This window comes from Pseudophryne corroboree, chromosome 7 (assembly GCF_028390025.1).
Source record: "Pseudophryne corroboree isolate aPseCor3 chromosome 7, aPseCor3.hap2, whole genome shotgun sequence".
Classification (NCBI taxonomy): domain Eukaryota; kingdom Metazoa; phylum Chordata; class Amphibia; order Anura; family Myobatrachidae; genus Pseudophryne; species Pseudophryne corroboree.
In genome coordinates, this window is record NC_086450.1 from 66,372,425 (window position 1) to 66,393,219 (window position 20,795).

The 20,795-nt window shown below is 48.5% G+C and overlaps 1 protein-coding gene across 1 annotated transcript in view; it reads left to right on the forward strand.

The window, feature by feature from the left end:
• PCNT (pericentrin) overlaps positions 1-20,795 on the forward strand; it is a 474,261-nt gene that overhangs the window by 275,686 nt on the left and 177,780 nt on the right. The gene's annotated exons all lie outside the window — the stretch shown is intronic.

Sequence of the window (20,795 nt, forward strand, 5' to 3'; positions counted from 1 at the left end):
TGGAGCTACTCAGAACCGGCATGAAAATATTTTTAAGCAGTTCTGCTAATATTTCGTTCGCACTTCTGCTAAGATACACTCCCAGAGGGCGGCGCCTTGGCGTTTGCACTGCTACTAAAAGCAGCTAGCGAGCGATCAACTCGGAATGAGGGCCTTGGTATGCGGATTTGTTGGATCTTCTGTTAGAGGATCCAAGGCCCTTACCTCTTCACGAGGATCTGCTACTGCAGGGGCTGTTCGGTTATCAAGACTTACCGCGGCTACGTTTGACGGCATGGCGGTTGAACTCCGGATCTTAGCTCGGAAAGGTGTCCCGAGTGAGGTTATTCCTACCCTGATAAAGGCTATGAAGGGGCTAACGTCTAGACATTACCATCATATTTGGAAAAAAATATGTTTCTTGGTGTGAATCCAAGAAATTTAATGTGGTGGAGTGTCACCTTGGACGTTTTCTCCTTTTCCTGCATGCAGGTGTGGATATGGGCCTGAGATTGGGCTCCATCAAGGTCCAAATATCTGCTTTGTCCATTTTCTTCCGAAAACAATTGGCTGTCCTCACTGAGGTTCAGACCTTTTTGAAAGGGGTTCTGCACATCCAGCCTCCCTTTGTGGCACCGACGGCACCCTGGGATCTATTGCGGTGTTGCAGTTCCTACAATCGGCTTGATTTGAGCCTCTACTGGAGGCTGATACTAAGTTTCTCACGTGGAAGGCGGTCACTTTGTTGGCCTTGGCTTCTGTCCGACGCGTGTCGGAATTGGGGGCTTCACCTTGTAAAAGCCCTTATCTGATTTTCCATGAAGATAGGGCGGAACTTAGGACTCGTCCACAGTTCTTGTCTAAGGTTGTTTCCATATCAACCAACCTAAAATTGGGTGTCCTGCTTCTAAGCAGTCGATTTTCGCGCTGGATCATCAGGTACACTATCCAGTATGCGTATTCTACGGAAGGATTGTCGTTTCCGAAATCGGTTACGGCCCACTCTACTCGTAAAGTGGGTACTTCCTGGGCGGCTGCCCAGGTGTGTCTCGGCTTAAAGCTTTGCCGAGCTGCTACTTGGTCTGGTTCGAGCACGATTGCTAAGTTTTACACAGTTCGATACTTTGGCCTCTGCTGACCTCAAGTTTGGTCAAGCAGTGTTGCAGGAGCCTCCGCACTCTCCCTCCCGTACTGGGAGCTTTGGTACATCCCCATGGTACTAATATGGACCCCAGCATCCTCTAGGACGTAAGAGAAAATAGGATTTTAATACCTACCGGTAGATCCTTTTCTTGTAGTCCGTAGAGGATGCTGGACACACGCCCAGCGCTGCGTTTTCCTGCTTTGGTTTTATAGTTCAGTACTGCCTGGTTCCTAGGTAAGTTCTGCGTTATTTACTGTTTCAGTACTGTTTCAGCTGTTGCTGAGTTGTTCCGGCATGTTGGACGGATTTGCCTGTTGTGTGAGCTGGTATGAATCTCGCCACTATCTGTGTAATTCCTTCTCTCGAAGTATGTTGTCTCCTCGGGCACAGTTTCTAAACTGAGTCTGATAGGAGGGGCATAGAGGGAGGAGCCAGCCCACACTATTAAACTCTTATAGTGCCAATAGCACCTGGTGGACCCGTCTATACCCCATGGTACTAACATGGACCCCAGCATCCTCTACGGACTACGAGAAAAGGAATTACCGGTAGGTATTTAAAATCTTATTATTAGCTCCGGCGCAACATTGGGGGGCGGTGCTACATCAGAGTGTGCTCAGCAGCATTTTGGCGCCTTACTCTGCATAAGCAGCAGCAGCCTCATACAGCTCCACCAAATGGTCACAGGATCACTGGTACCGGGTGTAGAGGGGGAGAGCCGCTATTAGTGTACAGTTTACATTCCTCTGGGGAATTTTCTGTACAGCAGTATAACTGTTATATATTACTACATAAAACGCTGACAGTCTCACTGGGGCTGTACAGCGTTGGGTGCGCTGGTGTCCTCTCTTCTGTGTCTCCTCTCACATGCAATAAGGCAGGCTTGTATTGTATTCAGTCTGTGTTGTATGTGTATTGTTTCTGTATTTCATTATGGTGAAACAGAAGTCATGCAGTGTATGTAATGCCAGATTCTCCCCTATTCCATCGGCCTCCATATCCTGTGAGCAGTGTAGTCAGTCATTGCAAAATGCTGAGGACAACATGGGGGAGAATCCAGAACCTTCCTGGCTGAGGGCTATAAAAACTATGATGTCGGCTATGTCCTCTCCGCTCACTGCCAATGCCAACAAAGCACAAGAACTGCAACAAGCTGTAGCTAGCCTAACTGCTAAGGCTTGATGCTTCCCATCCCCCACTGCCTACTACAGGTGCACAAAAACATGCTTTACCTGCAATTTTATCAGATTCTGATGATGATGTACAGGTGGATGGGGATCCTATTAGTGGGGATTCCACCCCTACACTGGGTATCGAACCCCTCGTATTGGCCATACGGGATGTGTTAAAGCTCTCCCTGGAGGATGCTACTAATCAGCAGTCATTTTTCCTCCCTCAAGACAAACTGTTAGTCACTTTTCCTGATTCCAAGGAATTGGATGATTTACATAAATTAGCCAGGAAAAATCCAGATAAAAAATATCAGGTGTGCAAAAGGTTTTTAAATACCTTCCCATTTGCCCCTGAAGGCAGGAAATTCTGGTAAGAATCTCCAGCAGTAGATGTCTCAGTCTCACCTTTCTAAAAAGGCGGTACTTCCTGCTCCGGGCTCTTTTACGGTAAAGGACCTGGGGGATAGGAAAATTGAGACCACTCTGAAATCTATTTACACTGCTGCAGATGTAGCTCAAAGATCGGTCATTGCTGGTTGCTGGATGGCGCATGCCATTCATACAGTATATGGGCTACTCAGATTCAAGAGGGTCTTTCGGGTGATATTACCTTGGTTACCACTGTAACTTTCCTAAAACACATTCAGGGGACGGCAAGAGTCCTCTGTGACTCCCTTAAAGAGATTGGCAGTATAAATGCTGGAACCACTGCTATGACTGTGTCTGAACGCAGAGCCATATGGTTGCGTCAGTGGATGACAGACGCTGACTCCAAAAGTAATGTGAAATCTCTTCCCTTCACAGGTGAATGGCTCTTCGGAGCTGAATTAGACACATGGCTCTCCAAGGCTACTGCTGAGAAATCCACATTTCTCCCTTCTGGGGCTCCGCCTGCTAGGTGTACCTACCCGGGTCCGTCTACTCGGTCCTTTCGGTCCTCCACATTTCGTTCTAGGGTCCGAGGTGCCTCCAATGCAGCTAGAGGCTCCAGAGGTAAGCTTAAGAAATCAGCCGTTGCTGGCTCTCAGGAACAGGGCACCAGTTCAGCTTTCACACAGACTTCGGCATGACGGTGCCCACCCACCCCAAGGGGATCTCGAGGTGGTAACTCGGTTACGTCACTACAGCCACGTCTGGAACGATTCCTGCCAAGATGCCTAGGTAAGGGACTTTGTCTCTCAGGGTTACAAGCTGGAGTTCGCCGGTGCTCCTCCCCAACTATTTTTCAAATCATGCTTGTCAGTTTTGGAATATATGCTTGTTACGCTACTACTGGCTATCAACAAGTTGGTACAGTCCTAGGTCATTGTTCCAGTACCCCTGCTTCAGCAAAGACAAGGTTACTACTCCAGTCTTTTCATAGTGCCAAAACCAGACGGGTCTGTGAGACCCATTTTGAATCTGAAGTCCTTGAATCCTTACCTGAAGGTTTTCAAATTCAAGATGGAATCTTTGAGAGCGGTGATCGCGGGCCTGGAACAGGAATTCCTTGTGTCCCTGGATATCAAGGACGCCTACCTACATATCCCAATTTGGCCTCCTCATCAGGCCTACCTACGGTTCGCCATACTGAACGATCACAACCATTTTCAGGCGTTGCCCTTCGACCTGTCTACAGCTCCGAGGGTGTTCACGAAGGTGATGGCGGAAATGATGTTCCAGCTCAGAGTCCAGGGGGTCAACATTGTCCCTTACCTGGACCTGATAAAAGCAAGTTCCAGGGAGCTTCTAATGCTCCATATAGATCGTACTATCCAACTTCTGTCTCACCACGGGTGGATCCTCAATCTACAGAAGTCTCAACTGGAACCATCTCAATTGTTCCTGTTTCTGGGTATGATACTGGATACTGTAGCTCAAAGAGTGTTCCTCCCAGAGGACAAGTTGAGAACACTTCAGGAGATGGTTCGCATGGTTCTCCGACCTGCACGAGTTTCCATTCATCTTTGCATAAAATTGTTGAGAAAAATGGTCCAGTTCACATCTTCAGATGCACCGGATGATTCGGCGGTCACCCCAGGCCAGGATTTCACTCCAATCGTGGTTAGTTTTCCAACCTGCTGGAAGGTCGATGTTTCCAGATTCAGGATTGAATCCTCCTCACGACGGATGCGAGCATGAGTAGATGGGGAGCTGTCACACAGGGAGCGCAGTTTCAGGGCAGGTGGTCTGCCCAAAAGGCCCTACTTCCTATTTAACATTCTGGAACTTCGGGCTATCTGCAATGCTCTGATTCAGGCCTCCCCTCTACTTGGGGATCAGGCGATCCAGGTTCAGTCGGACAACGCCACGGCAGTGGCATACATCAATCAACAGGGAGGGACAAAAAGCAGGGCCTGCATGCGAGAAGTGTCAAAAATTCTTCTCTGGGCGAAAAGGAATGCAAGAGCGCAATTTTCATTTCAGGAGTGGACAACTGGAAAGCGGACTTCCTGAGTCGCCACGACCTCCACCCGGGGGAGTGGGAATTACATCCTCCGCTGTTTCAACAGATGGTTGACAGGTTGGGATACCCGGAGATCGACATGGCATCTCACCTCAACAAGAAACTTCGCTGCTACTGCTGCCAGAGACCCTTAGGCGAGTGCAGTGGATGCGCTGATGTCACCTTGGCCTTACCAGCTGGTCTACCTATTCCCTCTGATTCCGTTGATCCCAAGGGTGCTCCAGCGGATCAGACATCAGAGTACAAGCAATCCTGATTGCGCCGGATTGGCCCCGAAGGGCGTGGTACGCAGCTCTTTTGGACATGTCAATAGAAGACCCTTGGCCTCTGCCACTAAGAAAGGATCTTCTTCAGCAAGGGCCGTTCGTTTACCTGGACTTATGTTGGCTTTGTTTGACTGCATGGAAGTTGAGCGGAACATTCTAGCTTGCCACTATGGTGCAAGCCAGAAAACCTGTGACGTCAAAACACTATCATCATATCTGGAGGAGATATGTCTCTTGTTGCGAGGAACACACATATCCGCCTGCAGATTTTCACTTGAGACGTTTCCTCCATTTCCTGCAGGCTGGTGTGGATAAGGGCTTACGTCTGGGTTCAGTTAAGGTCCATATTTCAGCTCTCTCAATTTTCTTTCAAAAGAAATTGGCTGTGTTGCCAGAAGTTCAGACCTTTTTACAAGAGGTACTCCACATACAACTTCACTTTGTGCCGCCTACAGCACCCTGGGCTTTGGATGTAGTGTTGAAATTTCTACAGTCCTCCTGGTTTGGGCCTCTGATGACTGTAAAAGACAGTGATGTTATAGGCCCTGGTTTCTGCTAGACGCGTCTCAGAATTGGGGTCCCTTTCGTGTAAAAGTCCCTACTAGACAGCAGTTCCTGCCAAAGGTTGTCTCCACATTCCACCTGAATCAACCTATAGTGGTTCCGCCCTGTTCTGACGCTTGGGCTCCTCCGGAGTCTTTCGATGTTGTGCGTGCTTTGAAGATCTGTGTCAGGTGCACTGCTCAGGTCAGGAAGACGGATTCCTTATTCGTGCTTTATGATGCGCAGAAAAAGGGTTGTCCTGCTTCAAAGCAGACCATTGCTTGCTGGATTAGGCTTACTATCCAACAGAGCCTTATTTAGCCACTCTCTGAACCACAGTTAGTCTCTCTCTCAGGGCAATCTGTATGCAAATGCCAGCAAGCAATTAATGCTGGTGAATGTACAAATCCTGCAGAACACACACATGCATGTTTTGTAGCATCCAAATCGAAGATGAGTAATTACCAAGTCCCTTGTGGTGTTTCTGCTGGGTATTCCACCTAGCGAGGGTCCAGAGTGTCCTCTTTTGTCAAACGCAAAACCAATGGTGGTTCTCCCTGTATTAATCTCCACACAGGGAGAACCACCATTGGTTTTGCGTTGGGCATAGAGTATACTGGACCCTCGCTAGGTGGAATACCCAGCTGAAACACCACAAGGGACTTGGTAATTACATATGCATATGTGTGTTCTGCAGGATTTGTTCATTCACCAGCATTAATTGCTTGCCGGCATTTGCAGATTGCCCTGAGAGAGACTAACTGTGGTTCGGAGAGTGGCTAAATAAGGCTCTGTTTTTACTCAGTACATATTTTTTTTACTTTTGTCATGTATTCATTTTGTTATTTTTATTGAATATTTTCATTGTTTCTCTGACGTCCTAGTGGATGCTGGGAACTCCGTAAGGTCCATGGGGAATAGCGGCTCCGCAGGAGACTGGGCACAAAAGAAAAGCTTTAGGACTACCTGGTGTGCACTGGCTCCTCCCCCTATGACCCTCCTCTGTTAGATTTTTGTGCCCGACCGAGCAGGGTGCAATCTAGGGGGCTCTCCTGAGCTTCTTAGAAAAAGTTAGTTTTAGGTTTCTTATTTTCAGTGAGACCTGCTGGCAACAGGCTCACTGCATCGAGGGACTAAGGGGAGAAGAAGCGAACCTGCCTGCTTGCAGCCAGCTTGGGCTTCTTAGGCTACTGGACACCATTAGCTCCAGAGGGACCGAACACAGGCCCAGCCTCGGAGTCAGGTCCCAGAGCCGCGCCGCCGGCCCCCTTACAGAGCCAGAAGCAAGAAGAGGTCCGGAAAATCGGCGGCAGAAGACATCAGTCTTCAACAAGGTAGCGCACAGCACTGCAGCTGTGCGCCATTGCTCCTCAGGCACACTTCACACTCAGGTCACTGAGGGTGCAGGGCGCTAGGGGGGGGCGCCCTGAGCAGCAATAAAAACACCTTGGCTGGCGAATATACATCACATATAACCCCCAGGGCTATATGGATGTATATTAACCCCTGCCAGAATACAGCAAAAAGCGGGAGAAAAGTCCGCCGAGAAGGGGGCGGAGCCTATCTCCTCAGCACACTGGCGCCATTTTCCCTCACAGCTCCGCTGGAAGGACGTCTCCCTGACTCTCCCCTGCAGTCCTGCACTACAGAAAAGGGTAAAACAAGAGGGGGGGGCACTAATTTGGCGCAGTAATAATATAAATAGCAGCTATAAGGGAAAAACACTCTTTATAGTGTTATCCCAGTATATATATAGCGCTCTGGTGTGTGCTGGCATACTCTCCCTCTGTCTCCCCAAAGGGCTAGTGGGGTCCTGTCCTCTATCAGAGCATTCCCTGTGTGTGTGCTGTGTGTCGGTACGATTGTGTCGACATGTATGAGGAGGAAAATGATGTGGAGGCGGAGCAATTGCCTGTAATGGAGATGTCACCCCCTAGGGAGTCGACACCTGAGTGGATGGGCTTATGGAAGGAATTACGTGAAAGTGTCAGCTCTTTACAAAAGACGGTTGATGACATGAGACAGCCGGCTACTCAGCTTGTGCCTGTCCAGGCGTCTCAAAGGCCATCAGGGGCTCTAAAACGCCCGTTACCTCAGATGGCAGATACAGACGCCGACACGGATACTGACTCCAGTGTCGACGATGAAGAGACGAATGTGACTTCCAGTAGGGCCACACGTTACATGATTGAGGCAATGAAAAATGTTTTACACATTTCTGATAGTACAAGTACCACTAAAAAGGGTATTATGTTTGGTGAGAAAAAACTACCTGTAGTTTTTCCTGCATCTGAGGAATTAAATGAGGTGTGTGAGGAAGCGTGGACTTCCCCCGATAAGAAATTGATAATTTCAAAACGATTATTGGCAGCGTACCCTTTCCCGCTAGAGGATAGGTCACGTTGGGAAACACCCCCTAGGGTGGATAAAGCGCTCACACGTTTGTCTAAACAGGTGGCACTACCGTCTCCTGATACGGCCGCCCTAAAGGAACCTGCTGACAGAAAGCAGGAGACTATCCTAAAATGTATATACACTCACACGGGTGTTATACTGCGACCAGCAATCGCCTCAGCCTGGATGTGCAGTGCTGGGGTGGCTTGGTCGGATTCCCTGACTGAAAATATTGATACCCTAGATAGGGACAGTATATTACTGACTATATATGCGTGATGCACAGAGGGATATTTGCCGACTGGCATCAAGAGTAAGTGCGCTGTCCATCTCTGCCAGAAGAGGGTTATGGACGCGGCAGTGGTCAGGTGATGCGGATTCCAAAAGGCATATGGAAGTATTGCCTTATAAAGGGGAGGAGTTATTTGGGGTAGGTCTATCAGACCTAGTGGCCACGGCAACTGCTGGGAAATCCACATTTTTACCCCAGGTAGCCTCTCAACATAAGAAGACGCCGTATTATCAGGCGCAGTCCTTTCAGCCCCATAAGGGCAAGCGGGCAAAAGGCTCCTCATTTCTGCCCCGTGGCAGAGGGAGAGGAAAAAGGCTGCAGCAAACAGCCAGTTCCCAGGAACAGAAGCCCTCTCCCGCTTCTGCCAAGTCCTCAGCATGACGCTGGGGCTTTACAAGCGGACTCGGGCACGGTGGGGGCCCGTCTCAAGAATTTCAGCGCGCAGTGGGCTCACTCACAAGTGGACCCCTGGATCCTTCAGGTGGTATCTCAGGGGTACAAATTGGAATTCGAGACGTCTCCCCCTCGCCGTTTCCTAAAGTCTGCTTTACCGACGTCTCCCTCCGACAGGGAGGCGGTATTGGAAGCAATTCACAAGCTGTATTCTCAGCAGGTGATAATCAAGGTACCCCTCCTGCAACAGGGAAAGGGGTATTATTCCACGCTGTTTGTGGTACCGAAGCCGGACGGCTCGGTGAGACCTATTTTAAATCTGAAATCCTTGAACACTTACATACAGAGGTTCAAATTCAAGATGGAGTCACTCAGAGCGGTGATTGCGAACCTGGAAGAAGGGGATTATATGGTGTCTCTGGACATCAAGGATGCTTACCTCCATGTCCCAATTTACCCTTCTCACCAAGGGTACCTCAGGTTTGTGGTACAGAACTGCCACTATCAGTTTCAGACGCTGCCGTTTGGATTGTCCACGGCACCCCGGGTCTTTACCAAAGTAATGGCCGAAATTATGATACTCCTCCGAAGGAAAGGAGTTTTAATTATCCCTTACTTGGACGATCTCCTGATAAGGGCAAGATCCAGGGAACAGTTGGTAGTCGGGGTAGCACTATCTCAAGTAGTGTTGCGGCAGCACGGTTGGATTCTCAATATCCCAAAATCGCAGCTGATCCCGACGACACGTCTTCTATTCCTAGGGATGATCCTGGACACAGTCCAGAAAAAGGTGTTTCTCCCGGAGGAGAAAGCCAGGGAGTTATCCGAGCTAGTCAGAAACCTCCTAAAACCAGGCCAAGTCTCAGTGCATCAATGCACAAGGGTCCTGGGAAAAATGGTGGCTTCTTACGAAGCAATCCCATTCGGCAGATTCCACGCAAGAACATTCCAGTGGGACCTGCTGGACAAATGGTCCGGATCGCATCTTCAGATGCATCGGCGGATAACCCTGTCACCAAGGACAAGGGTGTCTCTCCTGTGGTGGTTGCAGAGTGCTCATCTTCTAGAGGGCCGCAGATTCGGCATTCAGGACTGGGTCCTGGTGACCACAGATGCCAGCCTGTGAGGCTGGGGAGCAGTCACACAGGGAAGAAATTTCCAGGGCTTGTGGTCAAGCCTGGAGACATCACTTCACATAAATATCCTGGAGTTAAGGGCCATTTACAATGCTCTAAGCCAAGCAAGACCTCTGCTTCAGGGTCAGCCGGTGCTGATCCAGTCGGACAACATCACGGCAGTCGCCCACGTAAACAGACAGGGCGGCACAAGAAGCAGGAGGGCAATGGCAGAAGCTGCAAGGATTCTTCGCTGGGCGGAAAATCATGTGATAGCACTGTCAGCAGTGTTCATTCCGGGAGTGGACAACTGGGAAGCAGACTTCCTCAGCAGGCACGACTTCCACCCGGGAGAGTGGGGACTTCACCCAGAAGTCTTCCACATGATTGTAAACCGTTGGGAAAAAACAAAGGTGGACATGATGGCGTCCCGCCTCAACAAAAAACTGGACAGGTATTGCGCCAGGTCAAGGGACCCTCGGGCAATAGCTGTGGACGCTCTGGTAACACCGTGGGTGTACCAGTCAGTGTATGTGTTCCCTCCTCTGCCTCTCATACCCAAGGTACTGAGAATTATAAGACGGAGAGGAGTAAGAACTATACTCGTGGCTCCGGATTGGCCAAGAAGGACTTGGTACCCGGAACTTCAAGAGATGCTCACAGAGGACCCGTTGTCTCTACCTCTAAGAAGGGACCTGCTCCAGCAAGGACCCTGTCTGTTCCAAGACTTACCGCGGCTGCGTTTGACGGCATGGCGGTTGAACGCCGGATCCTGAAGGAAAAAGGTATTCCGGAGGAAGTCATCCCTACCCTGATCAAAGCCAGGAAGGATGTAACCGCAAAACATTATCACCGCATTTGGCGAAAATATGTTGCGTGGTGCGAGGCCAGGAAGGCCCCAACGGAGGAATTTCAACTGGGTCGATTCCTGCAAACAGGAGTGTCTATGGGCCTCAAATTGGGATCCATTAAGGTTCAGATTTCGGCCCTGTCGATTTTCTTCCAGAAAGAACTGGCTTCAGTTCCTGAAGTTCAGACGTTTGTCAAGGGGGTGCTGCATATACAGCCTCCTTTTGTGCCTCCAGTGGCACCTTGGGATCTCAATGTAGTTTTGGGGTTCCTCAAATCACATTGGTTTGAACCGCTTAAATCTGTGGATTTCAAATATCTCACATGGAAAGTGGTCATGCTGTTGGCCCTGGCTTCGGCCAGGCGCGTGTCAGAATTGGCGGCTTTATCCTGTAAAAGCCCTTATCTGATTTTCCATTCGGACAGGGCGGAATTGAGGACTCGTCCTCAGTTTCTCCCTAAGGTGGTGTCAGCGTTTCACCTGAACCAGCCTATTGTGGTGCCTGCGGCTACTAGGGACTTGGAGGACTCCAAGTTGCTAGACGTTGTCAGGGCCCTGAAAATATGTTTCCAGGACGGCTGGAGTCAGAAAATCTGACTCGCTGTTTATCCTGTACGCACCCAACAAGCTGGGTGCTCCTGCTTCTAAGCAGACCATTGCTCGCTGGATCTGTAATACAATTCAGCTTGCGCATTCTGGGGCAGGCCTGCCACAGCCAAAATCTGTAAATGCCCACTCCACGAGGAAGGTGGGCTCATCCTGGGCGGCTGCCCGAGGGGTCTCGGCGTTACAACTTTGCCGAGCTGCTACTTGGTCAGGGTCAAATACCTTTGTAAAATTTTACAAATTTGACACTCTGGCTGAGGAGGACCTTGAGTTCTCTCATTCGGTGCTGCAGAGTCATCCGCACTCTCCCGCCCGTTTGGGAGCTTTGGTATAATCCCCATGGTCCTTACGGAGTTCCCAGCATCCACTAGGACGTCAGAGAAAATAAGAATTTACTTACCGATAATTCTATTTCTCGTAGTCCGTAGTGGATGCTGGGCGCCCATCCCAAGTGCGGATTATCTGCAATACTTGTACATAGTTATTGTTAACAATTCGGGTTATTATTGTTGTGAGCCATCTATCCAGAGGCTCCTCTGTTATCATGCTGTTAACTGGGTTCTCATATCACAGGTTGTACGGTGTGATTGGTGTGGCTGGTATGAGTCTTACCCGGGATTCAAAATCCTTCCTTATTGTGTACGCTCGTCCGGGCACAGTATCCTAACTGAGGCTTGGAGGAGGGTCATAGGGGGAGGAGCCAGTGCACACCAGGTAGTCCTAAAGCTTTTCTTTTGTGCCCAGTCTCCTGCGGAGCCGCTATTCCCCATGGTCCTTACGGAGTTCCCAGCATCCACTACGGACTACGAGAAATAGAATTATCGGTAAGTAAATTCTTATTTTTTTTTATAACCAATATAAAATTTACATAATTTTTATTTAAGCGCAGTTGGTTTTCTTTTTGTTTATATGTTTTTCTTTGGGTGATCAACGATCACCTTTTCCAACGGCAGCTTAGAGAACCAGCCCAGTCACAGCGCCTGTTTATTCGCCTTTTTAAGGTGAAATCACTTATCTTTTACTATCCAACAGGCCTATGTGTCGGCAGCCTTACCTGTTCCTCAGTCTCTGAAGGCCGACTCTACAAGGTCAGTGGGCTCTTCCTGGGCGGCTGCCCGTGGAGTCTCGGTCTTACAACAATGCCGAGCGGCTACCTGGTCGGGGAAGAACACTTTTGTGAAATTCCACAAATTTGATACCCTGTCCAAAGAGGTTACCCAGTTTGGCAGGCGACGCTGCAGCAGTCTCCACACATTCCCACCCGTTCTGGAAGCTTTGGGACATCCCCATCGTACTAATCTGTCCCCAGTATCCCTTATGGATGCTAGAGAAAATAGGATTTTAAATACCTACCGGTAAATCATTTTCTCGTAGTCCATAAGGAATATTGGCCGCCTGCTCTGTGCGGTGACTTTCTGCAGGTTCTCTGTTATGTGTTAACTGTTCAGCTGTTGCTGTTTTCTGTTGCCAGCTGTTGCTGGCCCGGTTATGTTATGGTGTGCTGGTGTATAAATCTCACCACACTAATTGTTACGTTCCTTCTCTCAAGTATGTCCTTGCTCCTTCGGCCACTGTTTTATCTATAACTGCCTGTGGCAGTTATAGATAAAGGGGGGGAACCCAGCACACTCAGTTGAAGAAATTTAAAGTGCACTGACTCCTTTAGACCCGTCTATACCCCATCGTACTAATTCCCCAATATCCCTTATGGACTACGAGAAAAGGATTTACCGGTAGGTATTTAAAATCCTGTTGTTTCTTTTCAAATGTAACATGCCACCACATGTTGGCTAGACCCCCAATTCAGTATAGGGGAGGGGGGCACCAAAACATGACCTTGCGCCGGGCACCATGGCACCTAGCTACACCTCTGCTCGCCAGCTTACAATCTATAGGATCTGTCTATCTACAGCTATCTCATATTTTTCTGATATTTATGTATTTATCTCTTTATTTCATATCTATCTGAGGGCAGATTAGATGGGCCAAGATCATCTTATCTGCCATCAATTTCAATGTATCTAAGAGGGTGCTACTCCCTAAACTTTTGTACACTTTCCATAATTCACCAGTTCTTCTCCCCTCTGCTATTTACAGACAGAAAGACTATCTAATTTCTTCCCTGGCTGTGGGACAATGTGTTCCCTCACTCACGCGCAGGTTCTTGACTAATTTCCCTGATTGTTGTAACAGTTTCACCGGGTTACTGCTAATTCTTACTGTAGTCTTTTAAAAGAAGTGCTAGTATTGTGGGGTTGCAGGGGGAGGAGCTTAGAATTAAAATGACAGTAGTTTGAGTGCCAAACTCCAGCCCATCTTGCAATCCCATGGTCCAGCGTCCCACAGCCTGCTTCAGAGAAAAGGATTCATCGGTAAGTGACCAAAAATCCTCTTTTTGCAAATTTAAGCTGAAAGTTGTCAAAAAAGTCTGTCATGGCAAGTCTGACTGCGCATTTAGACTGTTCTAACTTGACAAAAATTTAATATTGCGTTGGTCCATGGTGGCTGTGCCACTACCAATTCTTAATGAACTGGTAACCCCATCGCCAAGGGGCCACGCCCGATAGCCATGCAATAACAGCCACGGGTGGGTTTCTTTGCCTTAGGTTCCCAAGCCTGAAATTGGGTTTCTTTGCCTTAGGTTCCCAAGCCTGAAATTGGGTTTCTTTTGCCTTAGGTTCCCAAGCCCGAAATGGGGTTTCTTTTGCCTTAGGTTCCCAAGCCTGAATTTGAGCTACTTTATGGTTCTCAAGCCAGAGCAGAATTTTCATCAACGCTCACCACAGTTACTGTTTACTGTTAGCCTCTACCATCTCTGATGGGAGGCTGATCCACTTTTGAGGCCGCACCGCCGGTTTTGGTAACGGGGCCTGTCCAGTATGATTTTAAGCTGATGTAATATCCTGCTGTCCACCCTCAGCTTTAAGATCCTCAAAGACCTGGGCAAAATACTGGGGGTCAGCATGGAAGCGGAGCATCTTTGCACTCATTAGGTTGATAACATAGAGGCAACGACTCCAAAAGGCTTCCTTCGAGCATTCAACAGGGAACGGCATCAGTGGGTAGGAGAGCTCACTGCCCACGTATGCATAGGATACATACAGACATGTTGATAGACTTGCTATTAGCTCCCACTCGCTGAGCAGCTCGGATGACATGACCTCTCGGCAGAGCATATAGAGAAACGCTAGATTGGTCGGAGTGATGAAACTAACATTCCGCCAGTATTGATAGAGGAAGTTGTCTACAGCGGTTATCCATAGAGCAATATATGTTGGTGATAACTCCACGAATTCTTTACACCTGCGGCAGAGGAACTCCATTAGACAGCTGAACAGGTCGCTGGTCGATGCCTGCACCGTATTTGATTTTGCAGGTGAGCGCACTTCCTGGTCTCTACCAGGTTCCTTGTCAGGAGCATCATGTGAGGCCTGTATTAAGGCTGGGAGATCCACACAGGATAGCATGGAATCCTTCCTGCTCTCAGTGATGAGGTGGGTAATGTTGGTTCCACCCATTTTGCCTTGCCTCCTCTTAGACATGAATCTCCTAATGCGCGCGATGAGCGAACGTCTCTCGGCAGGTCTTGCAGTCTCGCTGTTCTCAGTGCGATGGTTCCCACTTGAGTCCTCATCAGGCCGCCTCGCCTTGCGGCAGCACGGAAATGGCATACAGTTCCACATTCTTATTCAAGGAATGCCAGCAAATCCGGTGTCTGTAATCTGTGGTGAGTCTGATTGTAGAAAGTTATCCAATAGCTACGGTCTGTTTCCAGCACGTGACTGATGCTGCCCGGTTCAACACTAGGCAGCAATTGAGTCCAGCAGGTCGTAATCAGAGGTTTTCCCTGCTTACTGTGGCATTGTGACATCACTGTGATGCGTTATTTATGCAACTGAGCTGGTGATTGTGATGCGTTGTTTATGCAAATGAACTGGTGACTTTTGTGCCTTTATATGCAAATGAGCTACATGTAGGCAATTCAACAAGTGCTGAAAATTGGTGAAAATGTAGAAGGTATTATCCCCTCATTACAGCCCTGTAAGGGAGGGAATATATGTAAAATAAATAAATAATAAGATATTTTGAATAATCTGAGAGATAATTAGTTGAAAATAAAACAAATACAAAATGATTTCCCTTCAGCAATGGATCCATAACGCTTCTCCTACTCTTTCTGTGTTTTAAGAAAAATGATTCTTCCTTTTTAATATGAGATAACGTCAGATGCTTTCATGTCTGTGAATGTAACGCTGAGATAATAGCGGGTCACTGGCTATGTCAGCTGGCACTGAAGTAATAATGTAACAGAAACTGAGGGTGTATGGCTGAATATTGGACATTTGGTGGATACATGCGATGGATGCTTAGAATCAGCACCTGATGTATTTTCTTAATCTTGTGCCTATCCTTGTTATGTAGTTTATTTTCTCTAACGTCCTAAGTGGATGCTGGGACTCCGTAAGGACCATGGGGAATAGCGGGAGACTGGGCACAACTAAAGCAAGCTTTAGGACTACCTGGTGTGCACTGGCTCCTCCCACTATGACCCTCCTCCAGACCTCAGTTAGAATTTTGTGCCCGGCTGAGCTGGATGCACACTAGGGGCTCTCCTGAGCTCCTAGAAAAGAAAGTATAATTCAGGTTTTTTATTTTCAGTGAGATCTGCTGGCAACAGACTCACTGCTACGAGGGACTAAGGGGAGAAGAAGCGAACCTACCTGCTTGCAGCTAGCTTGGGCTTCTTAGGCTACTGGACACCATTAGCTCCAGAGGGATCGAACACAGGCCCAGCCTCGGTCGTCCGGTCCCGGAGCTGCGCCGCCGTCCCCCTTACAGAGCCAGAAACGAGAAGATGGTCCTGGAAATCGGCGACAGAAGACTTCGGTCTTCAACAAGGTAGCGCACAGCACTGCAGCTGTGCGCCATTGCTCCTCATGCACACCTCACACTCCGGTCACTGATGGGTGAAGGGCACTGGGGATGGGGGCGCCCTGGGCAGCAATATTAACACCTTGCTGGCATAAAAAGCACATAATATAGTCCTAGAGGCTATATATGTGAAAAATACCCCTGCCAGATATCCACAAAAAAGCTGGAGAAGTCCGCCGAAAAAGGGGTGGAGCTATCTCCCTCAGCACACTGGCGCCATTTTCCCTCACAGCTCCGCTGGAAGGATCGCTCCCAGGCTCTCCCCTGCAGTTTCAAGACTACAAAGGGTAAAAAAGAGAGGGGGGGCACTAAATTTAGGCGCAGTAGTATACATATAAGCAGCTATAGGGGAAAATCACTCAGTTATAGTCTTTATCCCTGTGTTATATAGCGCTCTGGTGTGTGCTGGCATACTCTCTCTCTGTCTCCCCAAAGGGCTTTTGTGGGGTCCTGTCCTCAGTCAGAGCATTCCCTGTGTGTGTGCGATGTGTCGGTACGGCTGTGTCGACATGTTTGATGAGGAGGCTTATGTGGAGGCGGAGCAGATGCCGATAAATGTGATGTCACCCCCTGCGGGGCCGACACCTGAATGGATGGTAATGTGGAAGGAATTACGTGATAGTGTCGACTCCCTACATAAAAGGTTTGACGACATACCAAATATGGGACAGCCGGCTTCTCAGCTTGTGCCTGCCCAGGCGTCTCAAAGGCCATCAGGGGCCCTGAAGCGGCCGCTACCTCAGATGGCAGACAGACGTCGACACTGATACCGACTCCAGTGTCGACGAGGAGGAGACGACTGTACATTCCAATAGAGCCACCCGTTATATGATTGCGGCAATGAAAAATGTCTTGCACATTTCTGATGTTATCCCAGGTACCACAAAAAAGGGTATAATGTTTGGGGAGAAAAAACTGCCAGTGGTTTTTCCCCCATCTGATGAATTAAATGAAGTGTGTGAAGAAGCGTGGGCTTCCCCGGATAAGAAATTGGTAATTTCTAAAAAGTTACTGATGGCGTACCCTTTCCCGCCAGAGGACAGGTTACGCTGGGAGACGCCCCCTAAGGTAGATAAAGCGCTCACACGTCTATCAAAGAAGGTGGCACTGCCGTTTCCGGACACGGCCGCCCTCAAGGAACCTGCTGATAGAAAGCAGGAGACTATCCTGAAGTCGGTTTATACGCACTCAGGCATTATACTGCGACCAGCTATTGCTTCAGCATGGATGTGCAGTGCTGCAGCTGCGTGGTCAGATTCCCTGTCAGAAAATATTGATACCTTAGACAGGGACACTATATTGCTAACCATAGAGCATATAAAAGACGCTGTCTTATACATGAGAGATGCACAGAGGGATATTTGCCGGCTGGCATCTAGAATAAATGCATTGTCCATTTCTGCCAGGAGGAGTTTATGGACTCGGCAGTGGACAGGGGATGCAGATTCTAAAAGGCACATGGAAGTTTTGCCTTACAAGGGTGAGGAGTTGTTTGGGGATGGTCTCTCGGACCTAGTTTCCACAGCGACAGCTGGGAAATCAGCATTTTTACCCCATGTTCCCCCACAGCAAAAGAAAGCACCGTATTATCAGGTACAGTCCTTTCGGCCCCAGAAGGGCAAGCGGGTTAAAGGTGCGTCCTTTCTGCCCAGAGGCAGAGGTAGAGGGGAAAAGCTGCAAAATACAGCCAGTTCCCAGGAACAAAAGTCCTCCCCCGCTTCCTCTAAGTCCGCAGCATGACGCTGGGGCTCCACTGGCGGAGCCAGGTGCGGTGGGGGCCCGTCTCAAGTACTTCAGCGATCAGTGGGCTTGCTCATGGGTGGATCCCTGGATACTACAAGTGGTGTCTCAGGAAATCAAGCTGGAATTCGAGACGTCTCTCCCTCGCCGTTTCCTAAAATCTGCCCTGCCAATGACTCCCTTGGACAGGGAGGCAGTGATAGAGGCAATTCACAAGCTGTATTCACAGCAGGTCATAGTCAAGGTACCCCTCCTTCAACAAGGAGGGGGTTACTATTCCACAATGTTTGTGGTACCGAAACCGGACGGTTCGGTGAGACCCATTTTAAATTTGAAATCCTGGAACATGTATATAAAAAAATTCAAGTTCAAGATGGAATCGCTCAGGGCGGTTATTTCAAGCCTGGAGGAAGGGGATTACATGGTATCACTGGACATCAAGGATGCTTACCTGCATGTCCCCATTTACCCTCCTCACCAGGAGTACCTCAGATTTGTGGTACAGGACTGTCATTGCCAGTTCCAGACGTTGCCGTTTGGTATGTCCACGGCACCGAGGGTATTTACCAAGGTAATGGCCGAAATGATGATACTCCTGCGAAAAAAGGGAGTTATAATTATCCCGTACTTGGACGATCTCCTTATAAAGGCGAGGTCCAGGGAACAGTTGTTGATCAGAGTAGCATTAGCTCGGGAAGTGCTACAACAGCACGGCTGGATCCTGAATATTCCAAAATCGCAGCTGGTTCCTGCAACGCGTCTATTGTTCCTGGGGATGGTTCTGGACACAGAACAGAAAAGGGTGTTTCTCCCGGAGGAGAAGGCCAAGGAGTTGTCATCGCTAGTCAGAGACCTCCTAAAACCAAAACAGGTGTCGGTGCTTCCACAAGGAAGGTGGGCTCATCTTGGGCGGCTGCCCGAGGGGTCTCGGCTTTACAACTTTGCCGAGCAGCTACTTGGTCAGGGGCAAACACGTTTGCTAAATTCTACAAATTTGATACCCTGGCTGAGAAGGACCTGGAGTTCTCTCATTCGGTGCTGCAGAGTCATCCGCACTCTCCCGCCCGTTTGGGAGCTTTGGTATAATCCCCATGGTCCTTACGGAGTCCCCAGCATCCACTAGGACGTCAGAGAAAATAAGATTTTACTCACCGGTAAATCTATTTCTCGTAGTCCGTAGTGGATGCTGGGCGCCCATCCCAAGTGCGGATTGTCTGCAATACTTGTACATAGTTATTGTTACAAAAATCGGGTTTTGTTGTGAGCCATCTCTTCAGAGGCTCCAATTGTTATCATACTGTTAACCGGGGTTCCTATCACGTGTTATATGGTGTGATTGGTGTGGCTGGTATGAGTCTTAGCCGGGATTCAAAATCCTTCCTTATTGTGTCAGCTCTTCCGGGCACAGTTCCTAACTGAGGCTTGGAGGAGGGTCATAGGGGAAGGAGCCAGTGCACACCAGATAGTCCTAAATCTTTCTTTAGAGTGCCCAGTCTCCTGCGGAGCCCGTCTATTCCCCATGGTCCTTACGGAGTCCCCAGCATCCACTACGGACTACGAGAAATAGATTTACCGGTGATTAAATTCTTATTATTTTTTGCACATTTTTCATGTGTTCAGATGTTAACAGCTGTTGCTGTTAAGTTATGCATGCTGGTTGGCATGACTTATGTTAAAGGCCATGTTAGCCGACATGTTTATGTATGGTGTGAATCTCGCCACATGTTTAATAATTATTCCTCTCTCGAAAATGTTCGTCTACTCGGGCACAGTTCCTACCTATACTGAGGTTTGTAGGAGGGGCATAGAGGGAGAAGCCAGTTCACACTGTTGAAAAGTCTTACAGTGCCAAGGGCTCCTGCGGAACCGTCTATACCCATGGTACTAAAATGGACCCCAGCATCTTCTACGGACTACGAGAAAAGGATTTACCGGTAGGTAATTAAAATCCTATTATTATTTTTTTGATTCCGAAGGGGACTCTGGTCACCCTCGTTTTCGCCCCGTGCTTTGTATGGGTTTCAGCCTCTGCACATGTAGAGTTCACATTGTGTGACTGTTTTCCTGTGTTCATGGGTTTTCTTTCCTCCTCTTCTCCCTCTCCTTGGGCTTGCTATTAACTGGCTGCTGCAGGCAGAGGTGGGAAATAGGGAAGGAGGAGCCCTTGTTGCTGAAACAAAGCTTTTACTCTTTGGTGCTCTGATTCCTCAACCCTAGTTGATCCTTAATTCTTTGTAAGGATCTGTTGCCAAGTCAATTATTTATAAATACTCAATCAGTTTTAATTCTCTGCAAAATGTACTAAATAAGGGCTGCTTAAGTTCTCCCTAAAATGAGAGTTCTCCCCTGCTTTTGTAATAGAAGTTGGTTTGTAATCACTTTTAAATCCTTCTATTAAATGTTAATACTGGTTCTGGGTATTGATATATTTTTTTTAACCTGCAAGAGAACTGCCAAAATGTATGGATGTTTACTTTCGTAGAGGTCATAAATCGTATGTTGCAGGTACTTACAAATCTATGTTTGTTCTGCTTGCTAGAGTGTAGTGCCCCTTTTCGACCACTAAAGCAGAGTTCCACTCGGGATTTGTACACTGGTCCTTCCCGAGTGCGACCCGGATGAGACCCCTTTCAGGCTGGCAACTGGACCAGGCTTATTGCTGAGTTTGTGAGGTTACCATGATGCATCCCGACGCGGTGCTTGGAGATGGGATGATCATCAAGCGGCGTCTCTTCCTATTCAGTGATCGGGTGCCAGGTCGCATCGACTGGCCCCATTCAGTCTGTGGTCATAACACAGGTTGCTGTGCGTTCACATGCAATAACCTGGTTTATTGCTGGCGGTCTTAAAGGGGTATTAGTTGGTTGGGATTCCTTTGGCTTTCTATGGGCTTGTCACAAAACACATAGGGGTCTATACATTA